This window comes from Dipodomys spectabilis, unplaced genomic scaffold, assembly GCF_019054845.1.
Source record: "Dipodomys spectabilis isolate Male_0828 unplaced genomic scaffold, ASM1905484v1 ptg000225l, whole genome shotgun sequence".
NCBI classification, from domain to species: domain Eukaryota; kingdom Metazoa; phylum Chordata; class Mammalia; order Rodentia; family Heteromyidae; genus Dipodomys; species Dipodomys spectabilis.
In genome coordinates, this window is record NW_024870902.1 from 1,950,971 (window position 1) to 1,977,030 (window position 26,060).

Here is a 26,060-nt window from a genome sequence, read left to right on the forward strand (position 1 = left end):
GTACTTACCAACTAGAACACTACTCCAGCCAAACCATCTTCCAGGAATGTTTTTTATCCATCAGTCACCCTGGCCTCAAACAGTCAGGACAATCATACAAACGCGGAGAACAGAAGTGACCATCTTGGCCACAGCCGTAAATCAGGTCCATACAGAATGTGCCTTTCGCCAAATCTTACTCTAATATCTATGTTTCTCCTTTAAGAATGTTCAGAGCTTGGGTACTCAGAATTGCTTTGTAATGAATCTTTTTTTTTTTAAGACTTCAGCAAGAAAACATCTAGTCGTCCTCTAATTATTTATCATTAACAAAAGGTAGAGGGTGCAATTATTTTGGAATCAAAGGACATTCTACATCCACAGGGTGATTTCTACAAGAAGAAATTGCTGCAAGAACAACTTTCTTTTTTTTTTTTGTCGGTCGTGGGGCTTGAACTCTGGGCCTGGGCGCTGTCCCTCAGCTCTTCAGCTCAAGGTGAGCGCTCTACCACTTGAGCTACAGCGCCACTTTCAGTTTTCTGGTGCTTTATTGGAGATAGGAGTCTCATGGTCTCTCCTGCCCGGGCTGGCTTTGAACCGCGATCCTCAGATCTCAGCCTCCTGAGTAGCTAGGATTACAGGCATGAGCCACCAGCGCCCGGCTGCAAGAAGAACTTTCTACTTAGTCCATGGAATCTATCTTTTCTCTTCTACTCATACCCACCATCATCTCAAAGTAAAAAAAAAAATCAATTTCTAAATGAAACAGAATCATGTTAAAGTTGGCAGCACAAGAAATGAGGGGGAGGGGGAAAGAAAGATTACCATCTGGAAAAAGGAGTATTAATAACCAAAGAACTTCAGGTTCTAACATAAATGAAAGCTATCGAAACCATTTTGACAATATTCTTCTTGCTCAAAATTAACTGTGTTTTCTGGTGTTGGAAAATACATTGGGAGCTTCAAATACATTTCTTGAATTTGCTCAAAGTGATGTAGCAGGATGAAAAATTGACAAAGAACATTGCTTTGCTTTGGGAAAGAATGTGTGAAATTGTGTCATGCTAATTGAACCCTGCTGTGCGAATAAGAACTTGAATTGTGTGGAGTCTAAGAGAGAACATGTCTGTCTCTAAAGCTGAAGATTTCCTCACGAAGAATGGGAGAAAAGTCACACTGGGGGCTGTTCACTTGGCTTGGTACATTAAATAAAAATGACTATTGTAATGTTCCCTTTCTTTTGTATTTGGAAATGAAGAAGGAAAGCACATAATTTGTTCACTTCACTCCACGGATGCCATCTAGCAAAGGCAAGAGAAGAAAATGATTCTATTGCTATTTGCTGTGCTTGTGTGATTTAAGGGAGAAAAATATCTTCCTTCTTCTTCCCTCTTAGACTGAACTAGAATGCATACTTAATAGCATGGCAGTGATGCTGAAGATTTCCTTTCTTTACTTTTTGTCATTGTTGTCTTTCATCAGAAAATGCAATGGGAGTATTGACCCCCACCTCTCATGGTACAGGACTGTAAGATATGAGTTACAGCTCAGTGTTTGGCTGTGTTGTAAGGTAGAACCAGAAAACAGAAGAAATTCAATCTGCAGTGAGAAAGTGATGGGGGGAGAAAAGAGTAGAAGAGCTGGGTGCTGGTGGCTCATGCCTGTATTCCTAGCTACTCAGGAGGCTGAGATCTGAGGATTGCAGGAGGAAAGCCTGTGAGTCTCTTATCTCTAACTACCAAAAAGAGCCAGAAGCAGAACTGTGGCTCAATTGGTAGAGCACTAGCCTTGAGCACGAGGATAGTTCCCAGGCCCTGAGTTAAAGCCCCAGAATGAGCACACACACACACACACACACACACACACACACACACACACACACACACACAGAGAGAGAGAGAGGTGGCTCAATTGGTAGAACATTAGCCTTGAGCACAAGGACAGTTCCCAGGCCCTGAGTTCAAGCCCCCGAACCAGCACACAGAAAGAGAGGGGGGCGAGGAGGAAAAGAGCTTAAGGAACTAGGATAGTTAGGAGAAGGTTTTAGGTCCTGGTTCTCTCATTTTTGCATTCTAAAGATACATCAATGAAGATATCTGATATTTTTTTCCCCTGTTTTTGGGTCATCTTTTAGAATGAGTGACACTCATAATTTGAAACTATCTAAAACTAGACTTCCTACACTTTATTAGGCAAGGTGACATATTGAATTGACCTGTGTACTACTTTTTGCTTGGCAGAAAAAAGAGCTTAGTGAATGCCTGCTGGCTGAATGGACTATCGCTTCATCTGTAGGGCTGAAGTGATTGATGAACTACCCTTGTCATATCAAGCATCAAGCAAGGCAGGTGCATTTGAGGCCAGATGCTAATCCAGCATTAACTCCACCACTTGTTAGGGATGCCATCTTAGGTTGGGAATCTCTCAATGCTTCAATTCCTAAGTTTTGAAATAGGAATAGTATAGACCTCAAATAAGATTACATGTGAATCATTGGATGCAGGTGGCTCATGCCTGCAATCCTAGCTATTCCGGAGGCTGAGATCTGAGGCTCTCAGGTCTAAGCTAGCATCAGCAGGAAAGTCATGAGGCTCTTTTCTTCAATTAATCATCAAAAAGCTAGAAGTAGAGCAATGGCTCAAGTAATAGAGCACCAGCCTTGAGCAAAAAGCTCAGGGAATTCACGAAGATTTCATGTGCTTTCAGTGATAGGTGTGGAACAGTACCAGGTACATTTCTGAGCACAACTGTTATTTTTAATATCTTACATCTGTACTAGTCAAAAATCTAGGCAAAAGCACTGATAACACAAGTTTTCTGTTATTCTCTAATGATTTTTCATGTATATCTGCCTTATTCAAGAAATTGCTACAATTGGGGTCAACAAACAGAACAGGAAACAGGCTCTGAGCTACTCCCCCTCAAAAGGTTAGGAAACCCAGCTACACCGTCAGTGAAAAGCAAAGCCTAAAATTCAGATTACACTTACTCAAGTATTGTTAGCAAACCAAAAGTTTAAGACTGGAATGTATGGAAGGTGATATCCACTTATGAAATGATGAAGGCCCTTAAGGATACAATTCTAATACTCGCTGTTTAAACTCTTGTTTAGAATGAGAATCTCAAGAATTTGTGCTCTGGGAAATTTACAAGAGATTTTGTGACATGCTGGGTTACAGACACACATTTCAGTAGGTCCATACACTTTTCTTCTAGTCATGTAACTGACACGAAATTGATAGAAAATACCTATAATAATATGAAGAAGAAAAATCACTTACGATATCCAGATGCCTGAGATAGTTTTTTAAATTTTTAATTAAAAACAAATAACCCAACAAATTCTAAAACCAACAACTCTCTGCTACAACTTTTATTTTTCCTTCCTTTTTGTTTTTTGGTGCTGGTCATAGAGCTTGAACTCAGCTCTGTTCCTGAGCTTCATTTGCTCAAGGCTAGTGCTTTACTACTTGAGCCACAGCTCCACTTCTTGCTTTTTGCTTTCCTGCCCAAGTTGACTTGGAATTGTGATCCTCAGATCTCAGCCTTCTGAGCAGCTGAGATTATCGGCATGAGCCCCCAGCATCCAGCTCTCTCTTCCAATTCTAAGAGAAACCTTAATCATAAAATAATTTTGTATATTGTTCAGAACAACTGTTATTGTACTGGTGGCTGTTACTAAATTTGCAAGCCTGGTTCTATCCTTGATTCTGGATGGGCCTCATCTCCAGTAACCATAGCCAGGAAGAAGCAATGGTACTTTGTGTCTCCATTGTCTAAACTGATAAGCAGTTAGAAATCCAAAGAATGCCCGTAGTTGAGAAGAGTGAGAACTTAACTTTATTTAACTTTCCTATTTAATAATATCTATAAATCACAGAGTACTTCAATATAATTTTGGAATATAGTTTATACTTCAACAAATGCACATTTCACTACCGAAGTGGGCCGTAATTATCAAAGAGCTGCTAACACTACACTTCAAAGAACTCATGCAATTAGCTCCCCTCAGTCAGAATCTCTTTATGACTGTTATATTTTGTAATGACAAGTCCACTAAACATTGAGATTGATACTTCTTACCTAGGAGAGACGTAATCTGAATAAGAACCTCAGAGATCTCATGGTCTCTTCTATTACTATTTTTTTTTCTTACCAAAAACTTCTTAATTCCACCAAAAGTGTACTCTTTGCTATAACCTCCAGAAAGAATACAGTTCTCATGTAAATTTCTTATGAGAAGGCACCATAGTAAATTACATCCATCCAGAAAAAGACAAAGTTTCATTTTTATCCCGAACATTTAGCCACTTGAGAATCCTTCACTCTCAAGATGATGAAGAAAAGGATTGACTAGAGAGACCAGTTTAAATGGACAGTAACAAGGCTTCACTATTACTGCCCAGACCACAAAGATAACAATAGCAATATTGCCGAAATGGTAGACACTGTATTAACTGGAGAGGAGAGGGAAAAATAAAAGACCTTCCATTCATGCAGCCTCTTGGTATGTCCAAGACTATTTAAAAGAGCTATGCCATTCAGATTTAATTTGGGACTCCCTTTCTGAAGTACAGTATCAGTGGAAAGACATAGCTGAGGAAAAGAAATCCAGTTCACTTCGGCTAATACCAGCATTCCTCCTTAATCTTCCTGTTTCTTGTGATGAAAAACATTGCTCCATCACTGATACTATTTCTCTAAGAGAACATAAAGAGTAGGGACTGAGTCAGTTTAACATAAAACTCAATATTTTATTTGTATCTCAGGAATTATAGCTGTCTACAGTGTTCAGGAGTGTTTTTTCTGCACTTTCATGGATTATCTGTTGCTTATGAACAACATAGCTAAGATGTTAACTCGAAATGATTTCTAAGGCAGAGGCAGATGCTAGGAATAGCAAGAGTTCTTTGGAGATGTAATTAGTATCTTTCCCACTCTTCCCAAATGGGCAGAATTAAATAGAGAATATATCTATTTTTCTTTTTCACTTAAAGTTTCTGTATCCAATGCCTATGCTGATTTTTTTCTTTCCAGCTGTATTTACATTTTATGAGTCACACAATCTTAAATAATGTTAATGAAATAAGCAGAATTAAACACACAGGCTTTGTTGAGGGCCCTTCCTGTACAGTTTAGCATAGCAGGTAGATGCAGTTTAAATATTTGGTGCTTCTTACAAAATTCTAACAAGACAACAGATAGGTGGTCTACTTAGTAAGTTAAGTCCATGGCAATCCTTAACCAGACAAAAAAGGAATCATCCCTTTAATACTTTAATCCGATGCAAGGAAGACTTTCAATTTCCCCTGGGACGATTAAACAGTTTGATTATCTCCCTTTAACTTTAGTTAAAGCGCTCTACTTCTCCAAGAATAAAAAAAAAGGAGACTCCGAGTTCCATCCTGGAATTCTTGATGAATTGGAAACAAACTTATCTCTTATCACCTACCCTCCCCCCCCCCCCCCACTCCCCAACCCCTCTCCCCAGGTCCGGGTCCCCAGGCAGTCACCAGCCATTCATATACAATGTCAATAAACAGATGCACTTACCGGGCACACCACCAGCAGTTGGGAAATGCTGGAGAAAGTTTCAGCACACACAAAAGCCAGCCACCCTCAGCCTCTGCCACCAACCAGCTGCACAAGTGGCGGCCGGCGCAGCCCCGGCCCCAGCATCCTCGTGTTATATAACCTCTTATTAATAAATATCACCCATCAAACTGCTACCGAGCTGGAGAGGCGCTAGAGGGCAAGAGTGTCACACACAAGACCCGTCGCCAAGGGGCCCGGCTCGGGTGTCACTTGGGAAAGACAGACTAACTAAGCTGACTAATAAATCACACCGCGCCTGGACGCGCCACCGGCAGCTCGCAGTGTAAAGATGATCGTAAAGGTCCATTTTCCCGACCAGCCGCGGAACTCAGAGGCTCACAAATACGCAGAAGCAAAATAACTACACCATGCAAAAAAAAAAAAAAATGCAGACAAACTTTCAGCCTTCTATTTGCAAACCCGCTTTTTTTTTGCATTGTTTAAATACACTTATATTTAAACTAGGATGGGGAAAATAAAAGGTAGACTAAAGGAACGTGCGCACTGGCGGATCTCCCCGCATTTCCAGCTCGCTGGAATCGGTCCCCACCGTGGCGACACCTTGCACGTCGCCGGGGTCGGTCACCCACCGTGATCACCTCGGGCTGCAGCTGTCCGCGGGCATCCTGCTTTTTCCCTCGCGTCCTCCGCATCCGCCGCTCCGGAGGCGACTGAGCGGGTCCCCGCGCCGCGCTCCGGGCTGGGCGGGGCCGGCGGGCGGGCGGTCCCTCCCCCTGGCGGCTGGGTCCCCGCACACCCCGCCGAGGGGCTGGGCGGGGCGCGTCCGGGGACCCGGAAAGCTGCGCTAGATAGATCTTGCGGCCGGCCGGGGACCCGCCTTGGGTGCTCTTCCCCAGAGGTGGTGGTGGTGAAGGGGTGCCTGAGTCTTCCCCATCCTCGGACCTCCTCCGCTGACTCTCAGGCTCCGGGTCTCCACTCGGAGACCCTGGGGACCCGCCCAGCCTGCTTGCTCCCATCGCTTCTCCCAGTGCTTCTGGAGAACAGGAGCCCCGCGGTGTCGCGGGGGAAATGGGTGCGGGTCCCCGGGCGGCTGGCGCACCCGCGCGCAGCCCCGCTGGTCGTGCGCTCTTGTTCTTGGCGCTGGACAGGGCAGCGCCCGGAGACCTCTGGGCCTCCCGTCTTGTCTGCCCGCTTGGGTCAGCGGAAAGGCCATCCATCCATCCACGATCCACCCATCCACCCATCCACCCATCCATCCGTCCATCCATTCATCCATCCATCCATCCATCCATCCATCCATCCATCCATCCATCCATCCACCCACCCACCAAAGGACGCTTTGCACTCCAGGTGTGAGGTTGGGCGCCCCGGCAGGTGTGATCAGGAGCCGAAAGAGCATTGATTGGGCTCCACTGACTACACGGGAGAGTTTGCGCTAGTGAGGGCTCTTTTATTTTATTATTTTTAGTGCCAATCCTGGGACTTGAACGGAGGACCTGGGCACTGTCCTTGAGCTTTTTCACTCAAGGTTGGCACTCTATCCCCTGAACCGCAGCTCCACTTCTGGCTTTTTGGGTGTTTATTTGGAGATAAGAGTCTCCTGCACTTTCCTGCCCAGGCTGGCTTTGAACCCTGATCCTTAGATCTCAGCCTCTGGAGTAGCTGAGATGACCGGTGTAAGCCATGACGCCCTGCCAGTCAGGGTCTGTTTAAAGGTAACTCGTTAAAGCCATTTGTGGCTCGGTGTCCCAGAGCCCCTCTTGGTGTGGATTCCACACCCCTGCTCCTTTGGGAGGGCATGGCTGCCACCTACCCTGCAGTCCAGTTACTTGCTTTACACAAAGTCCGGCTTTGCTCTGAGCAGCAGGGGACCCAGCTCCGGCCTGTCGCAGCGTTGTCCGCCTGCCAAGGTGCTGGGGTAGCATGCCACCCGGCCTGGGCACCATTCTGAGAGGTTTGGGGCCCCACTTAGGCTCTTGGAATGGACCTTTCACAGAGAAGATGCGAGCTTAGAGCTTCTGGGTCACCGTGTGACCTCTGAAAGTGACCCTGGCCTCCAGGGAGCAGACCAGGGGGTCAGGGGGAAGATATACCCTCTGGTCATGTTGCCTCTGAATCCGCACACACAAAGCCCAAATGGCCGCTGCAGGCTTGGATACTGGAGTTCAGACATTCCCTTCTGGCTTCAGGCCGAAGGGAATTCATCCATGAGAACTGAAAGAGATCCAAGTGATTGAGCAATCCAACATTCTGAGTGTATTAGCTTGATGAGATCATGTAGATGGTAGAGAAAGACTTCATTTACAGCCCACTGTCCTTGAGTTAATGGGAACTGTTGTGTCCTGTTGCCATATTTTGTGTGTGTGTGTGTGTTAGTTTCAGTATTGGGGATTGAACCTAGGGCCTTATGCACACTAAAGAAATGCTGAGTGAGCTACAATTTCAGAAATTGAATGCCTGGTGTTCTTGCTCTTGGTAGAGAGGAAATTGGACAAATGCACATTCTTTCCATTCCTGTATTTCTAAGTGGGGAGTCACTCTTGTGAGATTTGTGCCTTTCAAGAAATGTAAGGCTAGTTCCAGTCTGGCAGCCCAGGTTTGCAATCCCAGCCATTCAGAAGTAGAAGTAGGAAGCTTTTAGTGATCTAAAAAACAAGCTAAAGCAAAGGACCCAGAATGCAATCATGATACTCAATGTACACATGTGCAAAATGGTACCTTGTTATTGGAGGTGGTGTTGGAAGGGATGAGGGAGGAGGGTTAGAGTGATGGAAGGGATGACCTTGAACAAGATGCACTGTATTCACAAACTGACATATTGAATTGAAATCCCTTTGTGCAATGACTTAAAAATATTGGTTTAATTTTTTTGAAATAGTTGTACAAAGGAAATGCCATTCAACAAAGTAGTTTAGGAATGTATCGCATCTTGATCAGTGTCACCCCTGTACGATTTTTTTTTTTTAGAAATTAAAAACCCTGCACAAAGTTCTGGGAGTGTGGCTCAAGTAGTAGAGCACTCAAACACGAGGCCTTGATTTCAGTCCACTGGGAAAAAAGAATTCAGAATTGACTTCATTTTTACATGCTTGCCTTGAAAGCTTCCATCCATTCATTATTTTAGACACCTGAAATTATATTGAAAACCCCTTTGTACAGCTACTTCAAGAATAAGAAACAAAGGAAAAAATTATTGAACACTCACACACATGACAATGGAAATGCAATAATACTGAGAAATAAAGAGGGGGGGGTTGCAGAAGGATTTCCAGTGCTTCTCATGTGCTGATGTAGTGGTAGCAAGCCAGTGCTACAAGATTGCAAAGATGGACAAAATTCATGACTTCATGTATTTCTAATGGCTCCAGCATGCGCAGGAAGGTTTAGGAATAACATTCACTTCGCTTTCTCTTTCTTTGGGCAAAAAACCCCCAAACCCTGGTAAAGGGATTCTTCAGAATAAGGGATTCCATGTATTGATGACTGTCTGTTGGAGTTTCTTGGCATGGCATAGACAGGAGGCAATTGGATTGGAGGTGTAACCAAACGTCTTAGTGCTTTGCCAGCATGGTGTCCTTAGCTTCAGCTACTTGCAAACAGCCACTTGGAAGCGGGGACAGCATAGGATTATGCCATCCTTTCCCTGTGCCTTATCTCATTGCTCCATGCCACCAGCTTCCATCTGTGACCACGTGACATTAAAGGCAGTGCTTTGATATGTTATTTATATTTCCTTCCACTTCTGGGCAGCTTCACCCATCTCCTCGGGGGCAAGAAGGACACGCAGGGACATCAGCCTTTGGCCCTTTGCCCTCCTTTTCTAGGATCCTTTTTTGATATGGGGACATTATCCAAGGAACAATTCTCCCTCTAGGGAGACATTTCAACTTGGTTGTAGACAACAAAAAAACCCTAATAAAGGCCTTCTGGTCCAGGGTTCTCCTTGGTGAAGCACTTCAAGTTGAAGTCATCTCCAAATGAGCTGGTGCTCATTTGATAGTGGGCTGGATTTAGTTTTAATTCTGAGTATATCATCTTTTTATAACCACCTTTGAAATTTGTAGTATTATTGACAAAACTATTGAAAGAGGTGACATTGAGCAAGATATATTGCATTCCTAATCCACCTTGTTAAATGGCAACTCCTTTGTACAACAACTTAAAGATAACAAAAAAATTAAAAATTGAGCACTTGAATAAAAAAATGAAAAAAGCTCAGGCTTCTGTCATCTTCTGAAACTTTGAGGCAATATGAAATATTTTTAAAATGAGAGGCTTATAAATTACAAACCCACAGAAATATTCAAACGAAAAGAGAATAAAACTATCCACTTTTGAATAGTGAAATAACCTTAGCCCCTCTAACAAAAAGGCACTACATCACTCATGGTGATAACTTGTGTTTTATATAAATTAAAAGTCTACTTCTATGTGGTGGTTTTTTATTCTAAAAGGCTTTAAGGAAACTCATTTCAATGTACAGAATTTTCTTCTATTTTTCAATGTCTAAAATTAAAGCCATATATTATTCTGACACATTAAATATGTAAGCTCTTACAAAGGACATGTGTTTCTTTGTTCGAAACAACTAATCAGTGTGAACATCAGAGTTGATATTAAACCTGCAGCTTACATTTGTGGTAATTAATGTCATTGTTAAACAGCTTAAAGGTAATGAGTGAAGGTACAAGATAAATTATATTCTGGTTAGCAACTTCTGACTCAGCCTAAGAAAATGTATCCTGGTTCTATTTACTGTCTCAAAATATGTCAGAGTGAAAGTGGACCCAAACCATTGCCTTTCTGTGAGTGATCTCATCTTAATTCATGAAATGCCAACTGAAGGCTAAGTAACTATGTTCACCAGTACCACCTACTGGCTCATCCATCCATCTGGGTTATGCCTTCAGAGTTTCTGATTCAGGTCACAGGTGGGTAGTGAGAATTCACATCCTACTAGCTGGGCGATAGGGATGCCTGGGTTGGTCAATCACAGGATCAGATCATTCTGGAGAATAGAGAACTGGATATGTCTTTGGCAATAAACATGTATTACTATGTAAACTATTTGGTTTTCCAATCTGATTCTGTTTTTCTGGATCACAGTAAGTATACAATGTATTCAGCATTTTAGTTCATGGTTCTCTATAGTCAGCTAGGTAAACAAATAAAAGGAAATGACTTATTTAGATCCGGAAGCAGGACAATCTATGCTGGTACACTCTTTTTGTGCTAAGGACTTCCTCTATCTCTGGTTCATTCTGTTTACTGCTTGGAAAGAGAGCTTTGCATATCAACAGTCATTTGTACACACAAAAGAAAGAAAAAAACATTATTTTCTTAGTTTAATAGGTATGGTTTACACTGTATTTACCAAAATATCATATTATTTCATTGTCTTTTTAAAAATGGGTTTGCTATCTTTAAGTAGTTGTACAAAGGGGTTTGAATTCACAATGTCAGTTTATGAGTACAACAAAATCATATCATTTTATTATCTGGAAAAATTCTTAGCTTAAAAACCCATCTGTATTATTATCATCATCATCATCATCATCATCATCATCATCATCATCATCATCATCATCATGTTGTTGTTATTGTGCCAGTACTGGTGCTTGAACACAGGACTTCATGCTCTTCCTTGGTTTTCTCACTCAAGGCCAGTGCTCTACCACTTGAGACACACCTCTACTTCAGGCTCTTTGCTGGTTGGTTGGATAAGAGTCTCCTGGACTTCTCTGTCCAAGTTACCTTCAAACTGTGATCCTAACATCTCAGCCATTGAATAGCTTGCACGGCAGGCATGAGCCACTGGCGCCTGACTACATATATTTTAAAAAATAATTGTGTTTCAATTTTGAAATTCATTTCCTCAAAAATGGCTTTTTTTCCTCTATATGAGACTAGTTTAAGCTCTTATGTACTGATTATAATCTATGCGGTTAATTGTAGCCCTTGAGGGATGACTATTTGGCAGAAAAACATACTCATATCTGTTGGTTTAGCATAAACCATTGGAATAACTTCGGTTCTCTCTTAACTAGGAAATACAAGCTGCCATCAGTATGTAGAACATACTGTGTGAGTCTTCAAAGCTAGCTCTTAATATTCAGGCAGGACCAAACATCATTAAGGTGTTTCTTTGATCTCGCTTGCAACATTAAAACATCATTTTATAGCTTGGCTCCATGCGATGAGTACAAGAGAGATTCACTGTGAGCACAAAATGGTGATTTCTCTTTCAGTTTGTCTGGAGACAGGATTCCTGAGAACTCTAGAGTCCATTCACTGCCACTTCGCAATGTTTCTTTGTTATCTCTCATCCTTGGATTGCAAGAAGTTGAAGAAAATAATAAATATTCAACAGATATTGTATGCATTAAGTTTGTTTTGTTCCTCTGAAAGCATGTTTTTGAAATAGTGATATGACAAGTTATGTATGAGTATATATATATGTATATTCTCATATATATATGTGAGAAAAATATATGAAAATTAAAATGCTTTATACATCATGGATTGACAAATCCAATATTCTGAAGCTTGAGGCATTTTTTTTGAATTCTCCACTAAACATTTGCATTGAGTTAGAGAGCTGTGAGCAGAAAAACAGTTGCATAGGATAAGGGGTAATTTATACATCTGGTGGGTGTTTTTTCCCCTCCCAAACACAGAGAAACACCCTTAGTAGTAATAAGAGGAATTAGATACCAAGAACTCTTTTCTCCCGTCACTAAAGTGTTGACACATCATCTTTGGCATTCTGAAAGAAAAGGGAGTAGTTTTTCTTATTCATTTTTCTTAAAACTTACATGAGGTTGGGTGTTGGTGGCTCCTACTTACGATCCTAGTTACTCAGAAGGCTGAGATCTGAGGATCATGGTTTGAAGCAAGCCTGGACAATAGTGTCCATGAGACTCTGATCTCCAATTCACTCCTAAAAAGCCATAAGTGGAGCGGTGACTCAAGTGGTAGAGCACTATCCTTGAACAAAATTAGCTCAGGGACAGTACTTAAGCCCTAAATTTTTTTTTTTTTTAAATTTTATTTTATTTTATTTGAGAACATACTGTACAGAGGGGTTACAATTACATGGGCAGGATAATGCATACATTTCTTACCAAGCATTGCAGCCTCCTCCTTTGTTTACCCTTCACCTCCCTTCCCAGCCTCCCCCCTCCCTCCCAACCAATCATACCCCCCCTCCCCCCCCCCCACCGACATTGTAAAGCTGGTTTTGACATGACATTTTGTACTTCTCATTGTTTTAAGCCCTAAATTTAAGCCTAGGACCAACCCAAAACAAACAAAAAAATGTACTCTTGGGTTCCAACAAGCACACTGAAATGACATGAAATTATAGGAACTAGTGGTGAGGCCCAAAATATTGTTTTATTTTGGTTTTGGTGTGTGTGTGTGTGTGTGTGTGTGTGTGTGTGTGTTGGTCCTGGGCTTAATCTCAAGGCATGGGCACTGCCCCTGAGCTTTTTATTGCTCAAGGCTAGCACTCTACCACTTGAGTCAGAGCTCTACTTCTTGTTTTGTTGTTGTTTTTAGTGGTTACTTGGAGATCAGAGTTTCACAGACTTTTGATTGTTGGTGCTGGCTTTGAACCATGATCCTTAGATCTCAGCCTCCTGAGTAGCTACGATTATGGACATGAGCCATCAGCACCCAGATCCAAAATATTGTTTTAATCACTGGGAACTATAATCATTCACAGAATATAGCTCAATCCTCTGGAAAAAGAAGTAAATATTTGCATTACACTTTCTCATCACTATGACAAGACACCTGACATGGACAACTTTGGAGAGGGAGAATTTATTTTGGCCTAGGCTCTCAGTCTGTAATCCATGTCTGTTGATTTGGAGCCACACAGTGAGGCAGAATATTATGGTGGCAGGTGGGTGTGGCAGAGACTACCCACCTCAGGGCACACAGAGAGTGAGAGGAGGGACCAAGTATGCTTTAAAAAGTCTCCCCCACCCCCACTGGACTGGGAATGTGGCTTAGGGGTAGAGCGCTTGCCTCACATGCTTGAAGCCCTGGGTTCGATTCCTCAGCACCACATAAACAGAATAAGCCAGAAATGGCACTTTGGCTCAAGTGGTAGAGTACTAGTCTTGAGCAAAAGAAGCTCAGGGACAGAGCACAGGCCTTGAGTTCAAGCCACAGGACTTGCGACCCCTCCTCCCCCTCCCCAGTGACCTACTCTCTCCAGCCATGCCCTTTCTAGCTTCCAATGCTAGAAACAAAGTGCCCAACACTTAAACATGTGCAAGATGCTTCCTATTCAAACCATAACAACACTGATTGAACCGATGAATTCTGTTCTTAAAATTGTCTCTTTCCTAAGCCTTTAGGTAAGATGTATTTACGAATTAATCATTGAAAGATTCTATTAGTAATTTGTGCCTATGGTATTTTGTATAGATTACATATCCAGAGCTTAAATCTCTAGACGATCAGAACCTCTAAGAATTATAAAACTTGTCAGAGCTTTGTATTTATAGCAGAAGAAAAAAGTTTAGCTTGGCTTTATAAAGGGCCTGGGGTGGTAACAGAATTATTTTTTATTTCAACCTGAGGACTCTGGGGGTAATAAGTTTATGGTCCTCTGTGGAAAAAATCTTTACTGTTAATATAGAAAATTATTATTTTCAGTATAGGCTAGAGTTTAAACCTAAAGGAATCCAGGAGATCCACACCAGTTTAATTTGTATCACCTTATGTAGTAAAATATATGGTAGCATTCTTTGATGTTAGTTTCTCTCTCTCTCTCTCTCTCTCTCTCTCACACACACACACACACACACACACACATTTAGCTAGCAAATGAGTACAATGGAACCTTCCAGAATGTGAACTGGGAATAAAATATGCATGAAAATTCAAAGGGTTATTCAGATATAGAAACATTTTTTAAGATGGAATACTAAGTTTGAGTTTGAGTGTTTGGGTTTTTTGTTTGTTTGTTTTTGTTCTTTTTAGGCCAGTCCTGGAGCTTGAACTCAGGGCATGGGCATTGTCCCTGAGCTTTTGTGCTGAAGTCTAGTACTCTACCACTTGAGCCACAGCTGCATTTCTGGCTATTTTTGGTAGTTAATTGAAGATAAGAGTCTCATATGTTTTCCTGTCTATGCCGGCTTTGACTAATGATCCTCAGATTTCAGCCTTCTGAGTATCTAGGATTACAAGCATGAGCCATTGGCCCCTGGCTTGAAGTTTTAGTTCTGTTAATAAGAATACATAGAATACTATACAAATCGAATTGAAGGGGACTGGGAAGGTGGCTCAGTGGTAGAGTGCTTGCTTAGCATGCATGAAGCCTTGTGTTCGATTCCTCAGCACCACATAAACAGAAAAAAAAAGCCAGAAGTGGCACTATGGCTCAAGTGGTACAGCGCTAACCTTGAGCTGAAGAGCTGAGGGACAGCGCCCAGGCCCATAGTTCAGGCCCCACAACTGACAAAAACAAAGCAAACAAAAAAAAAAAACAACAAAAAACAAATAGAATTGAAAATCTTAGTGTGAAAGCAAATTGAACATAATGCATTCATTCCCCTTTCTACCTCTAATAGGACTTTATCTCAACTTCTTCTTTAAAGGAATTTAATCTCTGTTCCTCTATTAAACTACAATTAGTAAATTTAGTAGATGCAATCATAGCACATCTTTTGACTTCTTTCTAATTTGTATCTGCAGCTGTTGTTTTCCTCGTCTCGATTAATTGCTATGAGAGTTCTGAGTTCTGATGGAGGTAGTCTTGTCCTAATATTCAGGCTCTCCTTTCCCCATAATAATAGTGTTTCAGGACACATGGCTATTCAGAAAAGATGGCTACTTCCTCCAGTAGTGAGTGGCTCAGCTGTAAGGGCTATTTGAGGGACTAGGGGCTTGTTTCTGGCCCTTCCCTCTGGGTAACAACAGTGGAGATGCCTCCTTGGTCTCAATCTCTTGAAGTTCAGACCTTTATAAAATACCCTCTCTGTGGATGAAGGCAAGATATGTGATTTCTTCTAACCCATAGAGTGTGGCAGAGATGAGAAGAAGTCAGTCATGTGTTTGTGTTACCTTCCATAAGACTTCATTATGCTAGAAGAGCTGGTGATCTCTCATGTCTGATTTGATGTTGTATGTGGCTGCATTGGAGAATCTTTTGTGGAAAACATCTGCATGAGGCCTCAAGAAATGGTGGAGAGACTTGGTGTGCTGTTGTTGCCTGTAGGATCAACAGGAAGCAAGAAACTGAGGTCTTCATCCTAACTGGAGATGAATTCTGTTCTTCACTCACTCGAATCAATGTGAAATTGGACCGATGCAGCACAAGTAACATCTTAATAACAATACTGTGAAATCTCAAGCAAAGATAATAATTTGTGCCTGTAGTCCTGACCCATGAAAGTCATGAAATAAACAATGTCAGTGGCTTTAAGTTGCTAATTTGTGGTCATTTATCATGTGAAAATCAATCCACTCCTTCAGTGGCAACTGGCACATGCTTTAGCTTCTCTTTTATTCACATCTTTTTCCATCATGTGGCCTAGAACTCACGACTTTACTGCATCAAGGAGATAAGGATCATATCTGGTTCCCTGATATGAGCACAAGCATTTATTTTACTTATTGGAGTCATTGTTATTTTACATTTTCTACCACTGGACATTAAATTATTCCAAATAATAGAGCAGATATCACTGAGAATTTGCTTTATCTAATGGTTTAGTGTAATAAGAATTCCTATTAATTCCAGGTGATTTTGACAATAAAAATGGTGCCATTACTGTGATGTACTCATTATCATGTGCTCTGAAACACTCTCTATTACCTTTCTGGAGTGTTCTTTTTAGTATCTTGATCTACCTTTTTGAAAACGAAGGCCTCCATAGCAAATATCTGTGACATTTAAAGGTCATGGCTCTTCTGTCTACAAGATAAAGTTTGTTGAAAGCACTTAAACTATCTGGTTGCAATCTGAAAAAAGATTCCAGTCAAATAAACATGTAGTGTAAAAGGGAAATGTATCCCATCATTTAAAAACCTTCAATTTAAGTAATTAAAAAGTCTTCATTGCAAAGGACATAGCTAGCAAGATAAATAGCCCACAGAATGAGAGAAGACCTTTAGTAACTATGCATCAGACAAGGGCCTCATTTCTAACATATACTCAGAGCTCAACAAATTAAAACTCCCCAAACCAAATCCTCAAAGAAACAACAACCCAATTAATAAATGGGCTAAACACTTAAGGAGAGACAACTCCAAAGAAGAAATAAGAATTGCCAATAGACACATGAAGAGAGGTTTGATATTTCGGCCATAAAAGATATGCAAAGCAAAACGACATTGAGATTCCACCTCACCCCAGTTAGAATGGCCATTATCAAGAAAACTAGCAATAGTAGATGCTGGCGGGGGATGTGGCCAAAAGGGAACACTACTGCACCATTGGTGGGAATGTAAACTCATTAAATTACTCTGGAAAACAGTATGAAGTTTCCTCAAATGACTAAACATAGAGCATCCCTATGACCCAGCAATCCCACTCCTGGGTATTTATCCAATTGAACACAAACTCAGCCACACTAAAGGCACCAGCACAACCATGTTCATTGCAGTATTGTTTACCATAGCCAAGATATGGGATCAGCCCAGATGGCCCCCAGTGGATGAATGGATCGAGAAAATATGGTATATGGGATTCTGTGCTTCCATCAGAAAGAATGGCATTGCCCCTTTCATAAGGAAATGGAGACTTGAAAAAGAATTATACTAAGCAAAGTAAGCCAGATCCAAAGCGATAGAGGCTGCATGATTTCCCTCATTTGTAATAACTAGAATGTGCCAATAAATCTATAAGTAAACCAAATGGATGGTAAAAGACAAATAGTTACATGGATGTGATAATTATACAGTACTCTAAACATTCACACAGTGAGAACAAAGGAGAGGATCACAAGAGCTCAATAGCTATATGCATATGATCACATGAAATGATGTTTATTGAAATGAACTATAAGAAATGGAAACAAGAGGTTTTCTATTTTTTTGGGGGGGGTCCGGTCATGGGGCCTGAACTCTGGGCCTGGGCACTGTCCCTCAGCTCTTCAGCTCAAGGCTAGCGCTCTACCACTTGAGCCACAATGCCACTTCTGGCTTTTTTCTTTGTGCTTATGCATGCAAGGCAAGCGCTCTACCACTGAGCCACCTTCCCAGCCCCAAACAAGAGGTTTTCTATTGTGGTGTTTTCAGTTCTTTTATATTTCTTCCCCTTTTTTCTTTAGTTTATTCTCTTCTGTCACTGTTTGTAGTTCTGTACCCTTTGTCTTGTATATAAATTTATCTGATTTGCGAGGAGAAAGGAAAGAGGAAGCAGAGAAAAGGTGGGACTGAGGGTGAACCAATTCAGCAACGAAACCCACTAGACACTATTTTGGAAATGAACTATACAGCTTCAGGGGAGGGAGTCAGGAAGGGAGAAACTGACAGACAGTGAGGGAAGGAATGACATTGTCCAAAAAGAAATGTACTCATTACCTGACTTATGTAACTGTAACCCCTCTCTACATCACCTTTATAATAACAATAAAAATAAAACTCAATCTTAGTAGAAATGAAAGTCAACACTCAGAGGTTGTCATGTTGAGGAGTGCTTTATAGAGAAATGGAGACTATGTGCAGGTATGACTTTTCTGAGATGTTCCCAGGATAGGCAAGTGTTTCTTTGTACTACAGAATTGATGGAACTCTCATGAAAGGATCACCTAATGCATATTTCCCATATTCCATCCCTTGATGGAATACTTATAACTTTTTCTTAAGTTTGATAATTTCTCATAATTATACTAGAACCATTAGGAAACTGAGAAGAATTTTCTCAATAGAAAATTAAAGTATTGGAAAGAGTTTTAAAAGGTGAGCTTGTAAAAAAATCCTTTGTTTCTCAAGCTTAAAACTTTTAAGATCTTCTTAGATCAGGCACAGTGGCTCATGCATGTCATCAAGAAGACATCTAGGAAAGAGGTCAAAAGAGTCACAGTTCCAAGCAAAGTCTGAACAAAATAAAATTAGTGAGACCTCTCTTTCAGCAAACTAGCTGGCTGGAGAGGCACATATTTGTAATCCTAGATATGCTGAAAGCTATAAAAATCATTGTCTGAGACTTGCTCTAGACAAAAACTTGAGACCTTACCTGAAAAGGTACACAAACTAACAAGAGGCAAAGGTATTGTTCAATGAAAGACTACTTTGAAGGCCCTGAGTTCAAACACCAGTGCCTCCTCATCAAAAATTTGAATGATGTTCTAAGCAGATTGACACGCTGTTACTGGAGGTAGAAGAGAATACTGCAGAATGGGTTGAATGGTTTTGATACCATTCATCAATGTGTAATGATGAAGATGAACCAGCCTGAGATCTCATCACCTGGAGGGTCAGAACCCCACACCCGAGAGAGGTGAGAGAAGGAGTTATAGAACACATTCCCTACAAGTCCAACACTCACAATCACTTTGGTTTTGGTTGTATGCTAGAGTTAGGATGTTCTTTATACTTTTCTCTTTTATTTTCCATACAGTAAATGGAGATAAGGGTGGAATACAATAAGATCATTCAATTCATGAATATGCAATGTAGCAATCATATTGGAGAGATGGAACTTTTATTTTATTTATTTTATTTTATTTTTTGGTCAGTCATGGGGCCTGAACTCTGGGCTTGGGTGCTGTCCCTCAGCTCTTCAGCTCAAGGCTAATGCTCTACCGTTTGAGCCACTTGCTGCTTATGTGGTGCTGAGGAATCGAACCCAGGGCCTCAGGCATGCAAGGCAAGCGCTCTACCACTGAGCCACCTTCCCAGCCCCCGGAACTTTTTTTAAAATAGATTTTTATTGTAAAAATACTGTACAGAGGGGTTGTAGTTACATGAGTAAGGTAATGAGTCCATTTCCTATTGAGCATTGTTACCCCCTTCTTTGTTTTCCCCTACCGTTCCCCATCCTCCCCACTTCCCCAACTCCTCCCCCTCAAAGTTGTAAAGTTCATTTTCAACATAGTGTCTTGTCCAGGGAGATGGAACTTTTAATTCCTTATCATTTCTTTAAGCTTGGGGCCTTCTCTAGTTCTTCATAGAATATATGACAGGTTATTGTAAACTAAGGTCAGCCTGATGTGCTGTAGATCATGAAAAAATGATGCCTTAACTATCTTTCCCATGTTTTTCTTTTGTTTTTTTAAAAATTATCCTTCAGTAGCTGAACTATCAATTCAACTTATCAGTTTATGCATACAAGCCTTTTGATCAATGTCACTCCTTCCATCATTCTTCCCAATTTCAAGTTACCTGGTTCCATTTTCACAGCTGTACATTAAATATTATGACTGCATTTACCTCCCTTCCTGTACACTCTTCTCCCCTCCCCTTGACCTCACCCCATTATAGACCATGTTCCAGTTTCTGGGGTTAGTACTAAGTTTTAAGTTCTTTCTCTTATTCCCAGTACCCTTCACCTTTTCTAGCCTCTAGTTATTACTATTCTACTGTCTTCCTTTTCCTTTTTTTTTTTTTTTTGTATGAAAGTACTTAGGGTTGAGCCTTGAACTTGCTCAGCTTGCTTGCTAGAACTGGTGTTCTATCACTTGAGCCATACCTCAAGCTCTGCTTTTTGATGGTTATTTTGGAGATAAAATCCAAGAAGCTTTTCTTCCCAGGTTGGTCTTAAACTATGATCCTCCAGATCTCAGCCTCTCAAATAGGATTAGAAACTTAAATCAGAAGCCACCAGTCAGATCTTGAGTCATCTCTCTCTGGTGTGTGTACCACAATGACATGGAAAGAGGCTAAATGACTTCTGTGTAGCTCAGCATTCCACCACTCCCACAAAGGACGCTGTTTCTACTTATTAATGTCCATAATTGGTGCTTAAAAACTCAGTAGATGCTGTCCATTTCAATACGTTCAACTTTGATTGACACCTACAGCGGGTGCTGTGAAATTCAATGTGTTCAACTCTGAAAACCCTTCATTTAAGATTGAGCTTGAAAAGTGCACAAGAGTCAAAGTACAGCAAAAGCAATATTGAACTCAGAGTCAAGTCATTTATTTGTTTCTCCAACAGACTCAGAGGCAGAAGCTTTGGGAATATTTGAAATCTGCCCAGACCAGATTGTAATAGCAGTCTTTGGTGAGGGCCACATTGAGAAGCTGCACTGATACCATTGCTCCAATCGATTCCTATAGAGTGCAATACATAGAAAGCTCACTTCCTGTTCCACTTAAATTTCTGGTCTCTATAACATGAGACCATGACATAGTTAAGAATTTTAAGTGTCTTTCATTCCCCTGCTCTTTTGATCCCATTAGTTCTTAAGTGCCGTAATTTAGGATGCAATAACTTTTTGGCTTAAGTTATTAACATCTCTATCAATGAAAAAGGTATAACCTACAAGTAGATGAATGCTTTAGCTCATGAACATGAGAGCCATGTTTTATTATTTTTTTCCTGTGCTCTTTTCTATGTAAAATTTCAGAAGAATTTAATGCCATGAAGCTTCCCTTCCCAGAGAGACCATGATGCTCGTGTGGTGTTGTTGTCTTTCAGGGATATGGACGTAACGGAGGGGAGGGACATGTCCACTTTCTATGCACTGTCACCTGCCTATTGATGCTGTAATGATTCCACAGCTGATTTTTATATCAGCGAGAATTTGGTGCTGGAAAAAAAAGAATCCACTGTAAACACGACTAGGATGATTGAAGAGCCTTGAAGAAGTATGAAGAGAATAATAAAATGAAATTATTGAGTGAGGTGCTAAAATTAGAGGCAATGAAGCATCTTGACTTCTCAGTAAGCACTACAAACTCTAGGGGAGAAGTAAGGCTTCAATATAGAGTAGTATTTCAGCTCCATTTCAAAAATAATGTATCATCGCTTGTTGTTAATATTTTCCCTCCTCCCTCAAGCAGGTCTCGACTGAATTGTAGGGAGAAAATACATGAATCATGCATGCAAACAGAGAAAATGTCCTAGGGAAGAGTTTTGGTTTTGTGTGAGGAGAGGACTTAAACTCAGGGCCTGGGAGCTGTCCCTGAGCTTTAATTTTCTCCAGGCTAGTGCCCTACCACTTGAGCCACAGCTCCACTTTTTGGCTCATTTGATAGTTAATTGGAGATAAGAGTTGCAAGCGTTTTTCTTCGCTAGGCTGGCTTTGAACTACTGTCCCCAAATCTCAACTTCCTGAACAGATAGGATTACAGGCATAAACCATCAGTGTCAGGTTTAAGAGGGTTTTTTTTGTTTGTATGTTTGTTTTTTTTTAAATGCAGAGGTCGAAAGTAGAAAGTAGGATGCTGATTGGAGTCAGTTATTCTTTGCATTATTATCTGAGATGCAACTGACGGCTAGGACCAAGACTCTGTAAGTTCCATTCCTGTTCCTGAAATAGCTTCACAGTTCTTAAGCCCACGCTATCACACTGGAGAGATCCTATTAACATTTTTCATCAAACATCATATTAATAGGAAAAACAGAAAAAAACAGGCCATTTCATCTTGAGGTATTTATGTAGAAATAGGGAAGAAAAGAACAATTAGATTTGCCTTGGGAATAATGTCATGTTTGTAGAGCTGTTATTTATATAACATACTGGCTGAAAGTCTTTCTTCTCTCTCTACCATATAGTGCTTGTCTAATCTAGAGCCCCAAGTGTACAGTTAGCTTTAGTCATTGACTTTCAGTTCAGGAGGGAAATGATTTTTTTCATATCCTAAAAATACATATTTAAGGTAATGAAGTTAAATGCAATTATTAAAACATCCCCAATTTCCTACTTAAATATTGGCTTTAAACAGACACTAAACAAAGGCCCAACTTTAGTGTCAGAGCATCACATGGAAAATAATTCTGTTTTTCTTATCAACATACATTAGGAAATAAATTGCAATGGACAGCATGGCAAAAACCAGCAATTTGCATCCCTTTTCCAAGTGTCCTGTTTCTCTAAAAGACCCATTGATTTGACCTTGTTATGGGACATATGCGAATGTTTAACAATGGAGTCTGCAGTCTGTTTCTAATGCTTCTTAAAATCATTTACAATAGGTAAGCAAGGGGGGTGTCCACACAAAAAGACAGAAGTGTAGTGAGACACACACATGTGCATGTGTGCACGCTCTCTTTCTCACACACACACAGAAAGAAACAGTGAGTGCACAGAAATGGTAGCATCAAGCACATAAACACATTATTAATTATTAAAAAGAATTAAAGCACAAGCCGCTTGTTGTAGATATCTCTCAGGCATGCGCATGTAAGTATTTCCCTCATGGAAAATGATTAATTGAATTTGATTCTGTTGTTACATTATCTAATAAAAATATTACCTGTGGAAAGGCACTGGTGGCTCATGCCTGTAATCCTAGCTACTTTGGAGGCTGAGACCTGAGGATAGACGGTAGTTTAAAGCCAGCTAGGGAAAGAAAGTCTGTTAGATTCTTATCTCTAATTTATCACCAGCACAAAATGGTAGAGTGTTAGTATTGAAAGAGCTCAGCCCCATGACAGACTAAAAAAAAAAAAGTATTAATTGTGGTACATTTGTAATACAAAATACGAAGTCACGAAGTGTTTGATAGAAGAAAGATTTTGTTTTGGAAGATGAAATTCCTGGTCATCTCATTCCTGCTTTTTTCTAATCCCAACAGCAGCCCTTTGGAACGTTTTCCTAATTGCAGATTAGTAGAAGTGAATATGTGCCTTTAGCAAAGGAATATCTCTTTCTCTTGTCCAATTGCTGCCATGTTTTTTCTTTTGACATCAATCTTGTCCAAAATACTCCTATGAAGCTGCACCTAGTGCAAATGGCTGCACCATAACATGATTTATGTACGTTTGTGTGTGTCCCCAGTAACTTTTCAGATAAGACAAGAATTACTGTTCTATGCGGGAACACATTCTTCCCCTCTAAATTCATTATTTGTAGGTTTTTCAGGGCTTGATAGAGATTTACTGAATATGTGGTTTAATGGATTACCACTGTGTTTCCACTTCTGGTATCTGTTGTATAATTGATCTTTGCAGTAGCCCTGTAGGAAATCTTAATTGCATTCCATGTTGTCTTGTAGAAGCCGGTATTTACAAGCTTTAGCTAGTGTTTTAGACTTGGGCGTTATATTGGAAGATTTCCAATGGTGTGTGTTGTCAAATTTTTGCTCTTTGCAACTTAACTCTCTGAGTCATTTGGCTTTTTCCCGCATGTATCATTTTATGAGGTCACTAATGAACTTTCTATTAAGGCACTTTGGTTAAAGCACTTCAGCACAAAGCATGGCTTTTAGGGATCAATAATTATGGGGAATAATGCATTAATAGAGAATAGGATAATTCATCATGAATTCCACAAATGCATGCCATCATGTGGTTTAATGGACAGGCTAGTTCCAATCTAGGGCTCTGTAGAGAATTATCATTCATGGTTTGACTACTGTTTTATCAGAAAGTGCCAAGACAAAGAATTAAGAGTTTCTTAGAAGACAAAGAAAGGTTGTGTGATCTCACCCTTTAGCCTCAGGGAAATAGTTTGCATAAAATCTGTTCTCTGATGCTTTTAAGTCTTGGGTTGTGGAGGTCCTTTGATTTTTCCTGTTTGATTCTGCTGATGTGCAGAAAGGTCAAATGGGAAAGACAATTAAGGAATTTGGATGCTGAAAGGCTGAGTGGTTCCCAGACTTAAGTAGTGAATATTTCACTGCTAGAAGAGTTGCATGGCTCTCCATATTTGAGTCAAAAGAAAACTCCCAATAAAATTGTATTAGAGATACATAGTAATAGAATTGTCAATCTATTTAGAATCTTAAGATTTATTTTAAGACACTTTAAAAAACTATATTAATTTGATTCTGTATTGAAAGGTCAAAAGTAAACTAAAGCCAGGCTCTGGTGGCTCACACCTGTAATCCTAGCTACTCAGGAGATCTGAGATCCGAGGATCACACTTCAACAACAGCCCAGGCAGTAACGTCTGTGAGATTCTTGACTCCAATTAACTACCAAAAAAAGGCTTTAGTTGTGGCTGAAGTGGTACAGCATTAGCCTTGAGGAAAAAGCCCAAGGAAAGTGTCCAGGTCCTTTGTTCAAGTCTCCGGACCAGAAAAAAAAATGAAGGTCTCTCATTTTTCTTTGCTTTTTGCAGATCAGTGAACTGGGTTCCTGTACCTTGTCCAGCAGAAAAGAGCTCATTTCCTCAGTTACAGGGATGTGAACCACATTTCATTTCATTTAAATGATGAAAACATCAAAAAAGCATAGAAATCAACAAGCTGTTGAATTTTATATCCATAGATGATTTGTTTTCTTTTTGTACTGGTACTGGGATTTGAACTCAGGGATTCAATTTATTGTTTTGCTTTTACATTCAAGGCTAGAGCTCTTCAGCAATAGCTCTTCTTTCAACTTTTTGGTGGTTAATTGGAGATAAGAGTCTCACTGACTTTCCTGCCCTGGCTGGCTTGAGACCTCTAACCTCAGATCTCAGTCTATGATTACAAGTATGAGCAGCTGACACGTGGCAAGCATCCTTCTCTGAAAAGAAAATCTAAATGGCATGAAAATTATTACAAAACCTCCAAATGCACATATACAGACTTTTGTCTCCAGTTGCTTAGAAAAATATCTATCTACTCTTTCCATGTTGTCTGGGAATTTATAAATTCTTAGCTGTTCAGAGCAGGAAAGAGATTGCCTTCTTTGTGCAATTGTGAGCAGGTTCTAGCATGAAGAAATAACATCAAATTAAAACATTTGACTTTCTGATTATTACATGTTACACATTATTACAAACTGAGTTTGGTACCACCTGATCAGCTCTATTCAGCACATTTTTCTACATATTTATGTATGCATGTGATATAAAGCAAAAGGAAAAATGAATATTTTATGTATGTGCACTTACAAATATACATTATATCTATAGATGTATGGGGCACATATGCACATGTACCTATCGGTCACCTGTTTCTGGCTTTCCATTGTAACTGGGATGAGGTGCATGTTACCAACACACCCTGCTTCTTCCATTAAGAGTTTGGTGGTCTTTTCTGCCCTGGGCTATCCTGGCACCAAAATCTTCCTAGTCTCAGCACTCATGTAACTTGTGATTCCAGGCACACTCCACCGATTCCAGCTATGACTTGCAAAGTGGCCGGGGGGAGGGGGGGGGCGTGTCTCACAAACTTTCCTGCCTGAGCTGGCCTCTAACCTCAATACCACCAATACCACTGTTCTCAGCCTCCTAAGTAGCTGGATTGTAGGTGTGAGACACTTTTACCCAGTTGGAGTTTAACTTTTCTAAAACCCATATCAGCCAGCACCAAAGCATAGACTAGAAATTGTGCTAGAAATTCTTTTCAAAGCCTCTAAGCTGCTGTTTTTTCCTCCTTCTCCTTCTCCTCTTTTTCTTCCTCCTCCTCTTATTCCTCCTCCTCCTCCTTCTTCTCCTTCTCTTCTTCCTCTTCCTTTTTCTTTT

General features: G+C 40.5%; 1 protein-coding gene across 1 annotated transcript in view; it reads right to left on the reverse strand.

Moving 5' to 3' along the window:
- Positions 1-6,217, reverse strand: part of Ndst3 (N-deacetylase and N-sulfotransferase 3) — a 144,653-nt gene extending 138,436 nt beyond the window's left edge. Inside the window, exon 1 of the mRNA XM_042697588.1 lies at positions 6,165-6,217. The gene's annotated coding sequence lies outside the window, so the exon portion shown is untranslated. The remainder of the gene's footprint in view (positions 1-6,164) is intronic.
- Positions 6,218-26,060: the final 19,843 nt, after the last annotated feature.